This window comes from Miscanthus floridulus, chromosome 5 (assembly GCF_019320115.1).
Source record: "Miscanthus floridulus cultivar M001 chromosome 5, ASM1932011v1, whole genome shotgun sequence".
Taxonomy (NCBI): Eukaryota; Viridiplantae; Streptophyta; class Magnoliopsida; order Poales; family Poaceae; genus Miscanthus; species Miscanthus floridulus.
Window position 1 is genome coordinate 24249538 of NC_089584.1, and position 21056 is coordinate 24270593.

At 49.1% G+C, this 21056-nt stretch overlaps 1 pseudogene; it reads right to left on the reverse strand.

Moving 5' to 3' along the window:
• The window catches only part of LOC136454419 (cyclin-B2-2-like), a 28017-nt pseudogene extending 7932 nt beyond the window's left edge, over positions 1–20085 (reverse strand).
• Positions 20086–21056: the final 971 nt, after the last annotated feature.

A 21056-nucleotide genomic window follows, 5' to 3' on the forward strand; every position in this document is an offset into this window, starting at 1 on the left:
GTCAACACAACGGGGACTAGCATGTTGGCAAACACGTGAACCTTGGGAGAAAAATCACCGTGTCAATCTTGTTCTTCCCATTGGTTTGCATCCTCATTACACAATGAAAGGATCAAGATGCCCAAGAGGGGGGGTAAATTGGGCTAATTCTAAATTTTCTTGCAATAATCAAATCCTACGGATAGCCCAATTAACCCCTTGTGCCTAGAAAAGTGTTTCTATCAAACTAACGCATAATGGACTTGCAACCTATGTTCCAAACTTACTCTAGCATGGCAATTCTATGAATGTAAAGACAAGTATTGAATTGCTCAAAGTAAATACTCAAAGTAAATGCTCAAAGTAAAGAGAGAGAGGAACGCGGCGATGTTTTGCCGAGGTATCAGAGAGTTGCCACTACCCACTAGTCCTCGTTGGAGCACCCGTACAAGGGTGTAGCTCCCCCTTGATCCACGCAAGGATCAAGTGCTCTCTATGGGTTGATTCTTCGACACTCCGTCGCGGCGAATCACCCAAAGCCGCTCACAACTTGAGATGGGTCACCCACAAGCTCCACCGAGTGATCATCAAGCTCCCAACCACCACCAAGCCGTCTAGGTGATGGCAATCACCAAGAGTAATAAGCACGAACTCTCACTTGACCACGCGAAGTCTAATGAGAAGGTGGATGCATACTTTGCTACTCTTGATCCACTAATGAGGCGACTCTCTTGGATTCTCAAATCTCAATCACCTCACTAGGACCTTGCTCTTCTTGGCACTCACAAACGTGTTTCTCAGCTGTTGGAATGAGCAAAAGTAACTCCACACACGAGTGGAGCTTCTATTTATAAGGCAGCCTAAAAAACGAACCATTATGAGCTTCTGCGGGGTGACCGAATGCTCCGATCATGTTGATCGGACGCTCCGATCAGTTCAACCCGCGAGCCAGTGAAAAAGTATTGACCGGACGCTGGCAGGGTCCGGTCACCACTGACTGGACGCATCCGATCGCATTAAACCCTTACTGGATGCTTACTGGACTCGACCGGACGCTGAACCCTCAGGGTCCGGTCAGTACTGATCGGACGCGTTCGGTCATAGATTCCTATCTCTGGAACCTTACTGGAGTCGACCGGATGCTGCCTTTTAGCGTCTGGTCACTTGACCTCTCCAGTGTCCGGTCGCACCGAACGCAGACTGCTGATCAAATGAACTGACCGGACCCTGCGGCCAGCGTCCGGTCGCACCGGGGCCAGCGTCCGGTCAGCATTTGACCCTCCATTCACTTCCAACTCTCGATCATATGTGAATGAAGTTTGCTCCAAAGGATCTTAGGCATTCATAGGAGCTACCTAGAGCTAGTTTTAACAAGTGTGCACCACACCTAACTCACTAGACTCAACTAGGTCAAGCTACCCGTTCATACCCCCCTTAATAGTATAGCCAAAGGAAAAACAAAGTTCTAAACTACTCTAAGTGTCACTCCAACTCCAATTGACACTTAGAACTAGTCATCCTTAACCTTGTCGTCCATCCTTTGAAAACCGAAATGATTTCCATCGTAGGGGCATGACAACTTTGATTGCCCAATCGATCTCCATTACCATGACCTAACTTAATTGCTTCTGCAAAACACACGTTAGTCATAGTAATCTTGTATTGTCATTAATCACCGAAACCCAACTAGGGGCCTAGATGCTTTCAATCTCCCCCTTTTTGGTGATTGATGACAATACCACCTCGAGTATGTGAAAGAGTGAGGTTTTTGATGGGCTTGGTTCATATAAGCTTTTGTCGATAAGAACAAAAGTGTTAGTCAAGCTTATATGACCCAAGCCAACACAATGTACTCAAAGGATATGAATTAAGCATGAGTACGAGTAACAAAGCTCATTTGCATCGGAGTATAAACGCGGAAGCAAAGGCAAATGAGCATAACACAAGTGATATGACATATAAATAATGTAAAGTAGCGAGTACACATGTCATATATCACAATCACGTAGATAGCACTATCACTAGATATAATAGTATGCATGAAAGTAACACACGAATGCATAATAGTAATAGTGTATCACACAGATAAAACTCCAAATGTATATAATAGGCTAATACTAGTAACACACGAATGCATAATAGTAATAGTGTATCACACAGATAAAACTCCAAATGTATATAATAGGCTAATACTAGATAACTAGCTCCCCCTAAAACTCGCTCCCCCTGAGTCTACATACTCGAACCCTCTCCCTCTTTGGCGTCAAACACCAAAACCTAAGGGTCGGTCGGCGGGGCTGCAGCGGATGAGTCGGGCGCTGAAGTACGTGGAGCAAGCTAGAACTGGGCACCATCATCATCTAACCCTGAACTCTGAACAGACTGACCCTCTATAGCAGGAAGTGTTGCTGAAGCGGTCTGGGTCTGAGCTAGGGCAGGTGCTGCCTGTGAAGCTGCTAGTACGTCTGTCGTAGGATCTGAAGAGGCGACAGACGAGGGGAGCCTCTAAGTAGTAACTGCGACTGGAGCTGCTGTAGAAGGACTAGCAGTATGCATATGACGCGGTGTAGGCATGCCGGTCAACTTGCTGAAGGATGCTCCAAGACTCCTAGAGACTGACGTGTCGGGCACAAATAGCAAGGGTGACTGCTCCGGTGAGAAGCTCGTGTGATATGGAGTGAACTACGGGGCAACCACCAGTGAGGACAACCACTGGGACACCTAAACTGTGGGTGAAGCAAATGGAGCTAGAGGTTGTCCCTGACTCTAAAGCCCACTGAGCTGTATAGCTGGAGTCGTCGAAGTGGTGGTAGGCTGAGCAAGCTGGGGCGAAAGCTATGGCAGTGGGGCCCCAAGTGCTGTCACTACATGCTGCATAAATCCCATAAGCTGCTGCTGCATGAGTAACTAATGCTGATGCATCTGCTACTGCTACTGCTGGAGGAGTTGCTGCTGCCTCTGGAACTCGTCCTAACGAGCCTAGAACTGTGCAAAGTTGGCAGTGGTCTCCTATGCCTATCGTGCCTGATCCTGCTGCATCCGCTCAAGAATGGCAATCAATGCAGGGTCCGTCTACGGTGCTGGTGGAGCTGAGCTGGAACTGCCGGCCTCTGCATCATGTCTGCATGGAGGCATCTGAGGAATCGGCAGATAGTCATCATCTGACCTATCACTAGACTCGGTCATCCCCTACTGTGCCTCAAGCTGCTCCTCCTCTGTAGCAGCTATGCCTCTAATGATCTCGTCCTGCTGAGCTGCTAACTCTAGAACATCTAGACGACGACTAGGCTGAGCGGGTGCCTGTGGAGCGCTGTGCCTGATCCTTTATGCCATGTTATATGTGGGAAACTCTATGGTGGCAGCCTTGTACTCTGCAACCAACTCAGGGGTCCTGACCTGCACACACTTGAGCATCAAGAAAGTGACCTAATGTGCATAAGGAAGCTATCTATGACCCTTGAAGCCCTCAGCAATAGTATCCTCCATCTCTGATAGAAGGAGGTCCCAAATATCGAACACGGTCTGCTGCATCAGGGCATTAAGGAGCCAGAGTTGTAGGTGAGTCAAACCCTCTCTGTATCCCAACCTAGGAAGTAATGTTCTCCTGATGATGGCCTCTAGCACACGAGCTATAGGAATTAGGTCACTGGGGTTCCTGCTCGACCCCTCACCAAAGGGCTCCTTGAAGCAATGTCGCACTAGATCTGTAGGGGGCACCAACCCTCCATGAGGACGCCTGGGAGGCTCCTGCTGTCCATAGCATACTTCATGCAACTTGACAGGTTGATCCTGTAGCCTCAGTATCTCCCAGGCCTTGAAACTCATCACCCTATAGTCTCTGCCGTTGAATGCAAAGTGAATGAAGTTGTGATGCGGATCAACGTAGAGTGAAGCATAAAACTGCCGAACCCAAGATGGTACATATACTCCTATCTGGCCAAACAGATCTATGAGCCCCGGCAAATATGACAAGTAGGGGTGGATATACTCTCCGGCTGCTGCCACAATAGACTCTAAACTTCATACCCGCTGAGATCTGAACACTGCCCCACTGTTGAGATAAGCGTTGTAGAAATCCTCCTGTAGTGGTGTGTACAAACCCTCAGCTACTCTCTCATCCCTCCTCGGAGGAAACCACGCATCGAACTCAACAAACCTCAGCTGACGAACCTGTCTAGCTATGGTGGCCCTCAAGTCGAGGTGTACCACTGGAGGCAGACCCTATGGTTTGGGCGGTGGGCGTGAGCCCCTGCGTTGTGTAGCTGGCCTTGGTGGAACTGTAGCACTGGTCTGACCAGAGCAGCGTAGCTGGGGTGCCAGCTTGGTCTCCTCGGCCTGCTAACCCTCCTGAGTCTCCTGAGCTGGCTGAGGCTCTGCTGGTGGGGGCTGCTGCTGTGCCTCCTGCTGGGACTCCCCCTGAGGTCGAGCCTCCTCAATAGCCAGTTGACGTCCTACCATCATGACAGTCCCAAGCGGACCACCATGACGACGCTCAGCCTCCTCAACTGCTGCCCTCTATGTTGGTGTGAGCTATAGATCTGCTATGACAACACCACTACGAGCACCTCCTCTCTCGGCATGCTCTATGGCCTCAATGACTGTAGCTGCTCTTGTTGTCTCTACGTCGGGGTACTTGCGCTTCTTGGATGTCACTTGCTTTGTTGCTTTGCCTTTTGATCCTATAGGCTAGCGAGGTAGGGGCCTCTGATTGTCATCTCCCGGACCACCACCAACGTTCTTGGTGTGAGCCATCTGATCTAACAAGAGGATGAACTACTGCTGATGAAGATCAACTGTCAAACTGACACTCCCGAGGCTTGGCCTCAATCCTTACTCGCGAGCTTGGCTCCGAGTTGACTGCCAACTGCCACAAGAACCACAATGGCACCAACTTGCTGCACGATGCAATAGATGGATATACAAATAGGTACAATATATCTAATAGATGCGAGACCCTAAAAGAGAAAGCAATGTGGTAAGAAAGTGACACAACAGGCTTTCTACCTGATGATCGGCAATCCGAGAGGAGGAGAGAAGCATCACGCGGGGGAAACCTCGAAACCGGGGCTAGGGTTAGGTTGCAAAGAACTTCGATGAATCGGTGGTCCTGGATGTGATTTGACATCAGTGATTGAATCAATCTAGGTCACGAGTAGCATAATGTGGTTGCTGGGCATGGCCTTATTGGTGAAATTGATGGCACAACAGTTGTGAGTCGACAACGTAGGGCACACCGGGGCACAACGAAGCATGGAAGTGGCGCTAGTGGTCGACGACGAATGAGGCGGTGGCACTGCTCAGTGGCACGCGAGCTAGGGTTGGCGCGGCGGTTCAGCACAGATGTGGCTGTGCAGAGTCGGAGGCATGGGACAATGACGCCTTGGAGATGGCGGCTGCGGTGGCGAGCGAGGCAGGGGAGGCACGGTGGTGTGCATGGCTGGCGCAAGGTGCTCGGCTGCAGCAGCGCGGTGGCTTGGGTAGGGGCTAGGTCACGGCGAAATAGGTACGGCCGATTGAAAGAAATAGGTCCCCAAACGTGATAGAAAAGGAAACGGAGAAAGAGTCCCGATGTCGCGCGAAATCCACTGACCAGATGCTCCGGTGGTAGTGACCGGACGCTACCACCTAATGTCCGGTCGATTCTAGAGAGGTCCAATTCCTCTCGAATCAGGACCGGATGCGTCCGGTGGTCCATGACCGGACGCATGCAGGGTCCGGTCAGTACAGCCTGTTCCTTCTTCAAACGACCGGACGCTGGATCCCTTCCTGACCGGATGCACAAACGCAGCATCTGGTCACTCCTTCAGCAGCTGTTCACCTCCTGTGAACTGACCGGATGCTGGACAGCAGCGTCCGGTGCACCTTTTCTAGTAAATCTTCAAAGTTCCTCCGCGCTACCTGTTCCCAATCATGTCCCAACTTGAATAAGATCTAAATAAACACCAATTGGGACTGATGTGAGTGACCTCTCTCAAACCCTCATATTTTTCAAAATATTTTGCCTTAGGCTATAATTCTTTTTAAGAAAATAGGCAATAAGAGGGCAAATGGAACAAAACGACAAAACAACATTCATGCATATGCAATACTTGTAAGTAAATCTAGTTGCTTGTCAAGTTTGATCCAAGGTTAAGCTTCTTCACACGCTTTTCGGCGGTTATCTTAACCATGTTAGACAAGCCCTATATGCATTGCCAAAAATTAAATATGTTGTGTATTACAATGAATGCAAGGAACAACACAAGCTCAATTTTTAGTGAAGTTACTAAAATCAAGCACATTGAGCTCATTCCGCAATCTACAAAATGTAGCCTCATCTAGCAGTTTAGTGAAGATATCCGCTAATTGATCTTTGGTTCTTACACCTTCTAGTGATATATCATTTTTAGCAACATGATCTCTTAGAAAGTGATGATAGATATCTATGTGCTTGGTGTGAGAGTATTGAACCAGATTATTTGCAAGTTTTACCACACTTTCATTGTCGCACAAAAGAGGTACTTTTTCTAGGACTACACCATAGTCTAGCAAAGTTTGTTTCATATATAAAATTTGTGCACAACAAGCACCCGCGGCAATGTATTCCGCTTCGGCGGTGGACAAAGCCATACTATTTTGTTTCTTGGAGGACCAAGACATAAGTGATCTATCAAGCAAATGGCACCCTCCGGATGTGCTCTTTCTATCCACTTTGCATCTGGCATAATCTGAATCGGAATAGCCAACTAACTCAAATATAGCTCCTTTGGGATACCAAAGGCCAATGCTTGGTGTGTGCTTAAGATACCTAAGGATTCTTTTTACGGTAATTAAATGTGTTTCCTTAGGACTAGCTTGAAATCTAGCACACATACACACACTAAACATGATGTCGGGCCTAGATGCAGTTAAGTATAACAAGCTACCAATCATAGAACGGTAGAGAGTTTGATCAACCGGGTTACCTCCCTCATCTAGGTCGAGATGTCCATTGGTAGGTATTGGTGTCTTAATTGGCTTACATTCATCCATCTTGAATCTCTTGAGAAGATCTTTTGTGTATTTCTCTTGAGAGATGAAGATGCCTTCTTTCATTTGCTTGACTTGAAAACCAAGAAAGAATGTAAGCTCACCAATCATGGATATCTCGAACTCCTTTGACATCAATTCACCAAATTCTTTGCATGAGTCTTCATTTGATGATCCAAAGATGATATCATCAACATATACTTGACAAATGAAGATATGCCCATCAAGCTTCTTGGTGAATAGTGTGGTGTCGACCTTCCCAATAGTGAAGCCCTTCTCAATGAGGAAGTCCCGAATGCGCTCATACCAAGCTCTTGGGGCTTGCTTAAGCCCATATAGTGCCTTGGACAACCTATAAACATCATTAGGATATCTAGGGTCTTCAAACCTGGGAGGTTGATCAACATAGACTAGTTCATTAATAAAGCCATTTAAAAAAGCACTTTTCACATTTATTTGATATAGTTTCATTTCATGATGTGATGCGTATGCAAGAAGGATACGGATGGCTTCTAATCTTGCAACCGGTGCAAAGGTCTCTCCAAAATCCAAACCTTCAACTTGAGAGAACCCCTTTGCAACTAGTCTTGCCTTGTTCCTCACAACAACACCTTGATCATCTTGCTTGTTGTGGAACACCCACTTTGTTCCAATGACTCTTGCACCTTTTGGTCACTCTTCAAGAGTCCAAACTTCATTGTGAGTGAAGTTGTTTAACTCTTCATGCATGGCATTGATCCAATCCGGATCTTTAAGAGCTTCTTCTATCTTGGTAGGCTCATAGCAAGAGATAAAAGAGTGATGAGCAATAAATGAAGTAAGTTTTTGAGATCGAGTCATTACTCCCTTTGATGGACTTCCTATGATGAGATCTTGTGGATGATCTTGTAGGGAGGAGGTTGTGGAGCATTAACATCTTGTGCTTGTACCACCATTTGTTCATGGGAGATATGAGTATCTTTATTTTCTACTCTCCCATCTTTTTCACCATCTTGTGGCACACTTGATGAAGAGGGTGGATCAATGACTTGTACATCATCTTCATCATCTTTTGGCTTGATGTCTCCCACTGGAATATTCTTCATAGCCTCCCTCAATGGTTCATCACCTACATCATCAAGATTGTGGGGGTATCAACCCCTATACCCTTATGGCTAAGCTTGGGCCGGCCCGGATTGGTGGGTCCGGTCCACCAAAAGATGACATGCGACCCAGCCAACCTAATCGGAGTCCCGCACAAGGAGTCAAGGCGGATTTGGCGATCAAGCAAGATCCTGGTCGGTTAGAATAGGAATCCTTATCCGGCCACATATGGTAGGTGTAACTGGCTAGGATTAGTTTTTAGATCTGTAACCCTGCCCCCCGGACTATATAAGGTGGGCAGGGGATCCCTCTAAAAAACATCTCTCATTGACATACAGCAATACAAATCAGACGCAGGACGTAGGTATTATGCCTTCTTGGCGGCCGAACCTAGATAAAACCTCGTGTCTGTCTTGCGTCACCGTCTTGTTTGTGGCTTGTGCATCTGTCTGCCGACAATCTACTACCTTGGGCATAACCCTAGGTAGACTACCGACCATATTTCGTCGACAGTGGCGCGCCAGGTAGGGGGTGTGCGTACTACTCTCCAAGCAAACAAGATGGTCATCATCTCTGGCTCCATGGCTACGCCGAACGGCCTCACATTCACCGTCGGCCAGATCACCTAGACCACCGGCTCCGACGACTTCATCGCCATGACCATGGAGGAGGCGTGGATTCAGTCTGCGCCGACCACTTCTTCATCTGCATTGGTTATGGCTCCGACCATGATGGATATGGCTTCAACCACGATGGATCTGGCTCCGACCATGGTACATCTAGCTCTGACCACACCTACATCATCTTCAGCCACGCCAACAACTCGTCATCTGCTTCCTCGCTATAAAGGGAAGCAGATCGACAACACCGACCTGCTCAACTCCATCGATCGGGTTGACACCAAACTCGCTGAAACCCTAGCTCTGGTAAGTACGATTCAAAGTCAACCTAATGAGCAGGTAACCGCTCCCCACAATAGATCTACCCGACCAGCTCAGACCAGTTGTCCTGCACGACTTGGTACAGATCTCGTGGTCATATCTACTCCTAAAGGGCGCTCCGCTCGTCGCCGGCCAGCCTCCGTGATGGGTCTCCAGCTCTTCGAGTACGAAGCCCCGACAGAGAACCACCAAGTCCAGCCCTATGGCCTACGAAACGCTGCCTCCAGCTACGCGTATAACCTACAACGCCGCTTGGATCTATGTTTTATGCACCGACCTCGGCCGAAGCCACGCAACTTCATCAACATGATCCGGATTGAAGATTATCAAGAAGGATCCATCCACACAGTCCAAGAGGGTGACTCCAGCTCCTCGTCTGGCATCGTATCTAATGCATCTGTCCACACCGAGCTTCAGCATCACGAAGACGACGGCATCAAGTACGATCTAGATCTGCCAGACCACGCCCTGGGGTTTTCTCAATTCCCTTCTTTCCCGCCAAGATGAGGAGATTTGATCCATGTTGTCAGCAATGACGAACCGCCAGCAGTTGGCGAAACAAAGCAAGAAAGGACTGCACGCGAAGCACGCAATATTGACCGGTTTAATCGCCGACAAATCGAAGCCGAAGCAGACTAGAAGGCGCGACGCATAAGGGTCCAGCCACGCGACCTCAATGATGCTTTCGACAGGGTGGGGGACAAATAGGTCTTCAGGACTCCCAGTGCCAACGTAGCCGTCGCCATGGCAACAATGCAACGGCTACCCAACACCCCGAAAACCCAAGCGATTCATGATGAAATACGAGCCTATCTGACGGCTACCATGGCCCAGACCGCAGAGATTGTAAATCAAGTCCGGGCTCCATCCGTCTCAGTTGAGTCAAGCCACAGCCGCCAGCACCCAAGTCACTCATAGCCACTCAACCAACGTGGCTCGCGCAACAATGACCCATCAGACAACCATCAAGGCAGAAACGGTGGCCATGATGGTGGTTAGAATGACAACTGCCATTGGGAGGACAACCGCCACGACGTCTAGGACGATAATCACCGAGACAACCGCGACAATCGCCGTGATAACCACGGTCGTAGGGCTAATCTAGATGGCAATCGAGATCGCCGTGACGGCAATAACGATCTTCGCCATTACCTCGGTGGACGTGATTTGCGCGCTCGCATCAACCAGAGAGCCGATGATCGAGCATCCTATGAAAGCTATCGCCGTATGGAGTATGACACTGCCCACGGCCCACCAGGTTTGAAGCAGTTTACTCCACACCTTCGCCAAGTCATATGGCCCAAGAATTTCAAGCTCGAGAAACTTCAGAAGTACGACGGCAAGGAAAACCCTGAATTATGGGTCATGCTCTATGAAACTGCATGCAGATTAGCCATGGCTGATGAGCATGTCATGTCTAACTACTTCCCAGTCGTTGTGGGCCATGCAGGTCACCAATGGCTGGTCAGCTTGCTGGTGAACTACTTTGATTCTTGGCAGGAGCTCAAGCAAGCCTTCATCGACAATTTCATCGCTACTTGTGAACAACCGGGCAACAACTATGATCTGCAACGGATCCAAGATCGAAAAGATGATCCACTACACGAGTACGTCTGGCATTTCTCGGAGATGCGCATCAAGGTCCCATCAATATCTAACAACGAGGCAATCGAGGCTTTCATCACTGGCCTCCGCTTCCACGACGCCCTAAGAGACAAGCTCCTCTGGAAGAGACCTGAATCGGTCACGGCACTCCTGGCCACCGCTAAGAAATATGTGGATGCCAACAACGCTAAGAAGATAATTATTGATGAAGCAGCAAGGGTTCCACGCTCCGACCACCCCCCACACCACGACGACTACCACGGCAACCGTGGTCGGAATGACAATTTTGACCGCCGCAACCAGCGCAATGACTCCCACGACCACCACGACCAACGTAATCAGTGGTGTAGCTGCCGTGACAATTACAGGAGCAAGCATGCTCGGGAAGACGACGGCGAGGTCAATACCATTAAAAAGGGTGGCGGATGTAGTAATTACGAAGACGACTACGCCAAGGCATTGAAAGGGCCCTGCCAGCTCCATCCTAAGTCAAACCATACCATGGAGAATTGCCATGTTCTCAAGTCTATCTATACGCGTCAATAGGCTCCGGATACATCCGACAAGCCTAACGACGTAGGGGAACAACGCAACGAGGATAACGACGACGATGACGCAGACCCTCGTCACAAGTATGTCAAGCCAACCGATCGCGTGCACACCATCATCAGAGGCAAAGTGTCCATTGAGACTAAGCGGGAACGCAAGCTGCTCGCCCATGCTTGTTTGAATGTGGCCAACGCCGACAACCTCCTCGCCGATCCACGACTCCCTCCGTGGTCTCACCGCGAAATCTCTTTTAGCAGAAAGGACCAATGGGCTGCAATACCTGAGCCAGGACGTTTTCCCCTGGTCCTTGATCCTTGTATCAACAAGGTCCAGTTCGATAGAGTACTAATCGATGGCGGCAGCTCCATCGATATACTGTTCAAGAACAGTCTGCCTGCCCTGAAGATAGCTCAGGCGGATCTCAAGCCATACGAGGCACAGTTCTGGGGTATTCTCCCCGGACAGAGCTCTACACCTCTCGGACAGATCACACTACCTATGCAGTTTGGAACCCTAGACCACTTCCGCACCGACTACATCAACTTTGTGGTCGCTGACTTCGACGGCACCTACCATGCTATTCTTGGTCGACCGTCGCTCACCAAGTTCGTGGTCATACCTCATTATAGGTATCTGGTGCTCAAGATGCCAACCGAGAAAGGAGTCCTAACCCTCCGAGGCAACATGTACGCAGCTTATACCTACGAGAACGACAGTTTCAAAATAGCAGAAGCTCACGACCTCTCTATTCGCATGGCCGAAACCATGCTCGATGCCAAGAAGACCTCGGCCGACCACCTGGAGATCCTAGAGCTCGAGGCTCCACGCAAGAACATCAAGTCCAAGGAGCACAAGGTGATCCAGCTGGTCGATGGCGATCCCAGCAGAACGCCCTTATCGGGGCCAACTTGGATCCCAAATAGGAAGACGCGCTCGTCAGGTTCCTGAGGAGCAACGTGGATGTGTTCGCATGGAAACCTACTGACATGCCCCATGTACCTCGGAATTTGATCGAGCACTCCTTGAATGTCAATGGCAAGGACAAACCTATCAAGCAGAAGCTACGACGGTTCGCTCGCGACAAAAAGGAGGCAATTAGGGTAGAAGTTACATGGCTTTTGGTAGCCGGATTTATCAAAGAAGTGTATCATCCGGAGTGGTTAGCCAACCCGGTTCTTGTACGCAAAAAGAATAATGAATGGAGAATGTGCGTTGATTACACTGATCTCAACAAACACTGCCCTAAGGACCCCTTCGGCTTACCTCGCATAGACGAGGTCATAGATTCAACCGCCGGTTGCGAGCTCCTTTCCTTTCTCGATTGCTACTCTAGTTATCACCAGATCACTCTCAAAAAGGATAACCAGATCAAGACATCTTTTATCATGCCTTTCGGTGCCTACTGCTACATGACTATGTCGTTCGGGCTTAAGAACGCCGGGGCTACCTACCAACGCGCTATACAAGCCTGCCTCAAAGATGAGATAAAAGACGACCTCATCGAGGCTTATGTTGATGATATAGTCGTCAAAACCAAGGAAGCACATACCCTTGTTGACAACCTAGAACACACCTTTGCAGCCCTTAACACATTCCAGTGGAAATTAAACCCAAAGAAGTGCATCTTTGGTGTTTCCTCTGGCATACTACTTGGCAACGTCGTCAGTCACGACGGCATACACCCTAACCCGGAGAAAGTCAAAGCTGTCTTGGATATGAAGCCACCCAAGAAAGTGAAGGATGTTCAGAAGCTCACCGAGTGCATGGCCGCCCTCAGCCGTTTTATATCAAGATTAGGCGAGAAAGGATTACCGTTCTTCAAACTACTCAAAGCATCCAAAAAATTTGAGTGGTCGGAGGAAGCAGACGCTGCCTTCACACAGCTGAAACAATACCTTACGTCACCTCCGGTCCTCACTGCTCCAAGAGAAGACAAAACACTGTTGCTTTACATCGCGGCTACTAATCGAGTAGTCTCCACGGCCATGGTGGTCGAGCGAGACAAGCCCGGCCACATCTACAAGGTACAGCGACCAATCTATTTCATTAGTGAGGTACTCAATGAGTCCAAGACCAGGTACCCGCAGATTCAGAAGTTGATCTACGCCATACTGATAACATCTTGAAAGTTGAAACACTACTTTGATGGATATCGTGTGGTGGTCATGACCGAGTACCCTCTACGAGACATCATTAGCAACAAGGATGCGAACAGGCGCATCGTCAAATGGGCAATGGAACTATGCCCCTTTTCCTTAGAGTTTGCAAGCCACACTATAATCAAGTCTCAGGCACTTGTCGATTTCATCGTCGAGTGGACAGACTTAAGCACGCCTGCCTCTACTAGAACCGATGAGTATTGGACAATGTACTTCGACGGCTCTCTCAACATCGATGGTGTGGGAGCAGGAGTCCTTTTCATGTCACCATCCAAGGAGCAGCTCCATTACATCCTTAGGATTTATTTCCTAGCATCTAATAATGCCGCCGAGTACAAAGCATGCCTACATGGTTTGTGCATTGCGGTTGAGCTTGGCGTTAAACGTCTCTACATCTACGGAGACTCTGCTCTGGTCATCAACCAACTCAACAAGGACTAGGACACAACCAGTGAGAAGATGGACACGTACTGCAAATTGATCAGAAAGCTGGAAGGCAGGTTCTATGGCATCGAGTACATACATGTGGTCTGGGACAAGAATCAAGCAGCGGATGCACTATCAAAGTTAGGATCATCCCGAGCCAAAATCCCACATGGCGTATTCGTCCAAGACCTGCTCACGCCCTCCATCGAAGAGGAAGATTCCACGGTAGACAAGCCTCCAGACCAGCAATTGGTGGCTATGGTTCCGGCGTCGAGCACCATTGAGCCGCCTCCGACCACTCATAAGCCCGACTAGAGAATACCTTTCATCAAGTACTTAATAGATGGTAGTGGTTATACTGATTGGACAGAAAACGAGCGCTTGATGCGTCGCAATAAGCAGTATCTGCTCGTCGATGGCAAGTTATGGTGCAAAAACACAAAGGAGGAAATCTTGATAAAGTGTATAACCTAGGAAGAAGGTGAACATCTCCTGGACCAAATCCACTCTGGCTCCTGCGGCAACCACGTGGCCTCAAGAACACTGGTCGGTAAGGCTTTCCGAGTAGGGTTCTATTGGCCGTCAGCAGTAGCCGACGCAGAAAAGCTAGTCCGCCACTGCGAGGGTTGTCAGTTCTTCACCAAGAGAATCCACGTACCGGCACATGAGATCTAGACAATACCAGCCTCTTGGCCCTTCACATGCTGGGGACTAGATATGATCGGGCCCTTCAAGTCGGCTCCTGGGAAATTTACATGCGTCTTTGTGCTGATCAACAAATTTTCTAAGTGGATAGAATACATGCCTTTGGTACAGGCATCCTCAGAGAAGGCTGTCATGTTCCTCGACTAGGTCATCCACCATTTCAGTATACCCAACAGCATCATCACTGATCTGGGTACTCAGTTCACCGGGAACGTTTTTTTGGGACTTCTACGATGAAAGGAGCATAGTGGTAAAATACGTCTTGGTGGCGCGCCCTAGAGCTAATGGACAAGTCGAGCGGGCAAATGGCATGATCTTGGATGCATTGAAGAAGAGGATGTACAGAGAAAATGACAAAGCTCCCGGAAGATGGCTCAAAGAGTTACCAGCCGTGCTCTGGGGCCTCAGAACTCAGCCCAGTCATAACACTGGCGTCTCACCGTACTTTATGGTTTACGGCGCTGAGGCAGTCCTTCCAGTAGATATAGCTTTCAGATCAGCATGGGTAGAGAACTTCGATGAAGTAAGGGTCAATGAAGTACGGGAACTAGAAGTGAACAGCGCAGAAGAGAAATGGCTCGATTCTTGTGTACGTACGGCTAAATACCTTGCTGTTTTGCGCAGGTATTACAACAAGAACATTAAAGAGCGGTTCTTCGTGGTCGGGGACCTGGTCCTGAAGTGGAAGACGAACTAGGCTGGTGTCCATAAACTCGCAACTCCACGGGAGGGTCCTTTCATGATTAAGGAGGTCACACGACCAATGTCTTACAGGTTAGCTCACCTGGACGGTACTGACATACCAAACTCGTGGCACATTAACAAGCTTAGACGTTTCTATGCTTAACTACTGAGATATTGAAGGGTCGAGATGGCAGACTAGAGGGGGGGGGTGAATAGTCTTTTCTAAAATTAATCGTGTCGGCTAACCGATACAAATGCGGAATTAAAACTATCGGTCTAGCCAAGACTATACCCCACTATATATGTTCACTAGCACCTTGCAAAGATAACAATTATGCAACAAAGGTGTCGGGCTAGCTAGAGCTCTCCTAAACAATTCTAAGAGCAAGGTTACACAAACCTATGCCACTAGTACTTTAAGCAACAAGGGAGCTCCTACACATGCTAGTAAGCAAAAGCACAAAGCTAACTAAGCTCACTAGCAATGCTCAATAACAAGGCAACCAATGCCTAATTAGAGAGCGCAAATACTTAGCTACACAAACTAAGCAATGTGACTAACAAGGTTACTCAAACCAAATTAGCCACGCAAGGGAGTTACTTCTATGCTACACAAGCAAGAAGGTAATTAGCAAGCTACACAAGCTATCTAATTACAAGAGCAACTACACAAGCTTAATATGTATAAAAGTAATGGCAAGCTTGTGTAATGGGGATGCAAACCAACGGGAAGAACAAGGTTGACACGATGATTTTTCTTCCGAGGTTCACGTGTTTGCCAACACGCTAGTCCCCGTTGTGTCGACCGCTCACTTGGTGGTTCGGCGGCTAATTAGCAGCACTCGCTAAGCCCGCATGTCGAGCGCCGCAAGAACCTACCCCTTGAGTGAGGGTAGCTCAATGACACGCTTTACTAGAGTTGCTCTTCGTGGCTCCCGCGGGGCGAGCACAATGCCCCTCACAAGCACTTCTCCGGAGCGCCGCATAAGCTTCTTGCGCGCTTCGACGGAGACCACCACCAAGCCGTCTAGGAGGTGGCAACCTCCAAGAGTAACAAGCACCACCGGCTTGCAACTCGATCACCTAGTGCCACTCGATGCAACCTCACAATACAATCGCACTAGAATCGCTCACTCACACAATCGAATGATCACTATCAAGTATATGTGTGATGGAGGGCTCCCAAGCACTCACAAGCATAGACACTAAGTCCCTTGAGGTGCTCAACACCAGCCATGGCCGAAGGCCACTTCTATTTATAGCCCTAAGGGCTAAACTAGCCGTTACCCCTTCACTGGGCAACGGTCGGGCCGACTGGACGCTCCGGTCATGTTGACCGGACCCTAGACCTCAGCGTCCGGTCGCCCGTAGACGTTCACGTGTCCTGGTTCCATCGGTCACTTGACTTGACCGGACGCAGCAGCTTTCAACTGACCGGACACTGGACCCTCATCGTCCGGTCGTTTCTAGTAAGCTCCCGAGCATGGCCGGACGCGTCCGGTCGAACGCGATCGGACGCAGCACTAGCGTCCGGTCACTCTCTAGCTACTGCTACACTCCATGTCAGCGCGACCGGACGCAGCCTGCCAGCGTCCGGTGCATTCAGATCTAGCGTCTGGTCAGTTGACCGACGCCAGCATCTTCTCCATTCTCTTCACCCTTGCTCAAGTGTACTAACCACAAAAATTTGCATCCGGCGTAATAGAAAATAGGCATTCCATTTTCGTGAAAGGATGTTAGCCAAACCCATCTCAACCCTGCAAACACCACCGCCTTTGTAAATGTGCCAACACCACCAAGTGTACATCACCATGTGTATGTGTGTTAGCATTTTCACAATCATTTCCCAAAGGATGTTAGCCACTCAACTTGCCACGCCACTCGATCCTAGCGACAATGTAAAGTTAGATCACTCGAGTGGCACTAGATGACCGATATGCAAACAAGTTTGCCCCTCTTGATAGTACGGCCATTTATCCTAAACTCGGTCATAAACTTCTCTACACACCTATGACCGGTGAAATGAAATGCCCTAGGTTATACCTTTGCCTTGCGCATTCCATTCCATCTCCTTCAATGTCGATGCAACACATGCACCAACACGATCAACAATGATATGATCCACTTCATATCATCACATGATCATATTGGTTCATCGATCTTGACTCTACTTGCTCTTCACCGTTGCCATCATCCATTGGCGCCAAGTCTTGCTCAAGCTTCACCGCCATGCGGTCCATCACTCCAAAGCCTTCAACTTGCCCTTCACGCTTGCAACCGGTCCATCAAGCCAAGTCTTGTCTTGATCTTCTCCACCTTGATCACATGACTCAATGTCATGTCTCATGTGCATTTAAGCTCCTTCATCATCACATGTGTGAGTTTTGCAACATCTCCAAGCCATTTTCACCTCCATAGCATATGTTGCTCACACACATATACCTGTGGACTAATCACCTATGTATCTCACATAAACACAATTAGTCCACCTAAGTTGTCACTCAATTACCAAAACCAAACAAGGACCTTTTAGATATGTACCCCTCTTATACTTTCGATTTACTTCAATAAAGTTATTATGATTTCTCCGACCACTCTAATGTGTCACTTCAAATTTTATGGTTATTCTAACTTAGCCAGTAAAAGCCGACCACCACTCCTTCTATGGTTTTTGGAGCAGGCCCTGTCTCCGGTTCCTCCCAACACGTGCATGGGACCCGCTCTCTATGTTACGGGTGATCGGCAGGTCCCCCTTGGTTTGACTTGTCCGCGTCTACGTGTGCACAGGTCACAAACCTCACACTCCGACCACATGGCAAACTAGGGCCGCACAAACTTTTTGGGATGATATGTCGAGCAAAATGGTACAACTAAATAGAACGTTAACATATTCTCACTTAGTTACACCAGCATAAGTTTCAAGCTTAAAAATGTTTTATATAAGGCAAACAAGCTTATAATGATATACAGTTACGTTATTACAAGCATGCCTGAAGAGGCCCAAGTTTACAATAACACAACTATTCCCCCCTTCTACAGCTCAGCCTACTACATTGGCTGGTCGGGGCGCGCGGCACCTGCTACTCGCTGCTTCCGATACCCTACTCGGGTCTTGAGGACTCTTGTGCTGGTCGAGCTGAAGGGGATGGCCCCGCCGATGCCTGGCTGGTCGAGACCGTAGGCTTCGTCGGTTGGCTTGCAACTGTTGGCGTTTCTAGCTAACTTGTCGATGGCGTTCCCTATATAGGTGTTGTCCCACCTCCACACTGGTTAATGTCACCAATTATCTTTGATGACAGGTCCAGCTAGGCCATCCGAAGCTCCTCCGCCTTGTCTGGGTCTACCTCCTTTGAGTATCCAGCTTCCAGGCGCTTGAGATCGATCAGGGGGTAGTGGGCACGCACCATGCTTAGCACATGGGCACCCGTGTACTCACTCGCCTCCTTCACGAACTCTTGGAACCATCCCCATGCTTGTCTGCATCTCTCGACAAGTTTGAGCTGGGGCGTCCTTGGCTCTTCCTCTATGAGCGCCGGGTTGATAAGGTCAAGGACGGGCACAATGCTAGTGGCCACTTCCTGGCACCGGTTCTTCCATGTGTCCCGATCCTCGGTGGCCTCGAGGCATCTTGCTTTCCAGCCGTCACGCTCTTTGATCACGGCTTCTAGATGCCTCTTGGCATTGACTTTTAAAACTGAACACCGTACAAGACATCAAATGTAATGGCACGATAAGACAAGGTGGGCAACAGAATGAGAAAGGTGGTCTGGAATACTTACTTTTCAGTTCCTCCTTCATTTTGGTGGTGTGGTCCTAGAGTTGAGACTGGGTGCGTGCCAGTTTCTCGTTGTCCTCCTTCAGACGACCACACTCTATGGTCACGCAGCTATTCCCCTCTTGGAGGCGGGTTACTTTAGCTTCTAAGCCTGCATTACAGCTGTCACTACCAACAACGCAACAACACGTTACACACCTGCTGTGATAAAATGACAACTTACTTGTTTTTTCCTGCTCTTTGTTATTAAGCTGGCCGACCAGGTTCTGGTTTTATGCCTCTAGCTCTGCCCTCTCCTAGTCGGCGGTTTCAAGTTGGCGGCACAAGTGTTCCACCTCGGCCGCCAATTCTTTATTAGTCGCCGTGATTCCCTCAATCTAGTCGAAGCACCTCTTTCGGTACTTCGCGGTCTTCATCAAGTCCTGCATATAAACAAGCTAAGTTAGATAGATCGACTACATAACAGGGTCAAGTGGTCAAGCCAAACATACCTAGACTTCTGTCACCAGACGCTTTGCTGCCCGTTCGACTCTTAGGGTCTCTTTGACCTCTAGGATTTCTTCGTGCATAACCCACTCGTCGTTCTGTCAGCGCGACACATATACATGTTGTCGTTTATCTTGGGGATGGCCTAGGATTTCTTCTACTTCGTCCTCTTCGGCCTCTTGTTCAGGGGGTGGCGCTGGTCTAGAGTCTGCAGTCACCGTGACCACCATGGCTTTCCCATGAGCCGTAGCATCGGCTAGCGTGCTCTGTGCCAACCCCGGTTGCTGCTCCTCGGCTTGGACTGGTTCCTTTGGCGTCAAGGTACCTACTTCAGCAGGGTTTGTGCTCAGAGCACTTGTACTTTGCTCGGCTATCTTCTCGACCAGCTGCTCGGGGACTGACGTCTGGTTGCCCATCTGTTGAGGCTCCGGTGGAATTTCTTCTTCAGGTTCCTCCACAACTGGCCGCTGAGCAGCTTTTTCCGCCAGTACTGGCGAAGCCATGCCGCATCCGGCTAGCTGGTCGGGATTTTTGGTGGACGCCGACCTGATACACCATGAAAAAGTTCAGAAGACAATAATATTCAATACAAATTATAAGCTTATATCAAAGTTATAGATACTTACAGCTTGGAGGCACGGAATGATGTGGCGAAGGAGCGTCTCTTTGATCGCGCCTGCTCCATGTGCTTGGTGGGTTCCACCGGGTCTTTTCCGATGATCGGTACTGGCGCTAGGGTTTGATGCTCGACACTTCCCTCGCTTGTCCTCTGTGTTGCAGTGGTCGGTGATGCGATCACTGCTGGCACAGAGGAGCCACCCTGCTCCGTCGACCCCATCTATCTCCTCCTCTTTCGAGGGACGAGCCAGAAGATGTCCACATCCTCGGCTTCGTCGTCTGAAAGGGGGAAGATGGCTTGGCACCGTTTGTTGGTAGCCGGCCGCTTGCCAGTAGCTCTGGTCGATGCATCCTCCACAACCTCGAGTGCCACCCAGTGGACGTCTTTGGTCCTGGCGCTGGTCTGGGCGGCTAGGCTGGCAACTTGCGACCAATCCATACCAGGGGCGGAGACATGAACACTGCTGCCCGATCATGACCATTACTCTGAGAAACATAAAGGAGACAACAGTCAACTTCTTGTTACAACATGATTCTACAGTTACAAGGAAGCATCATTTACCTTTAGGGGAGGTCGGGCTAGCTTGAAGGCGTACTCGATGTCGTTTAACCTGACATAATTGGGATCGGCCAGGTTGAATAGCTCCCCAATCCTGGCCTTGACTTCTATCTTAATGAGCGCCTCTTTCCTGGTCCTCGTTGGATTTGCACTCCCCTAGTACTCAAAGCCAGGATGTACCCTCTTCTGGCAGGGCTAGATCCTTCGGCTGATGAAGTTCCCAACCATGCTTGGACCATCTAGCTTTCCCCATGGGATCATCCCAAGCAGTTCTACGATCTGCTCCAAGTTCTCGGGCTTCTCCAACCAGCTGTTCTTCTTCTCCAGAATCAGCCCCACGTCGCATAGGGTGATTATGTTCGGCTCTTCACGGATGTAGAACCACTTCTTGTACCATTTGTCTAGTGAGGTGTTCCAGGAGCAGTGTAGGTACTGGGCCTTCATACCGTCACGCAGATTGAGGTAGACGCCTCCGGCTA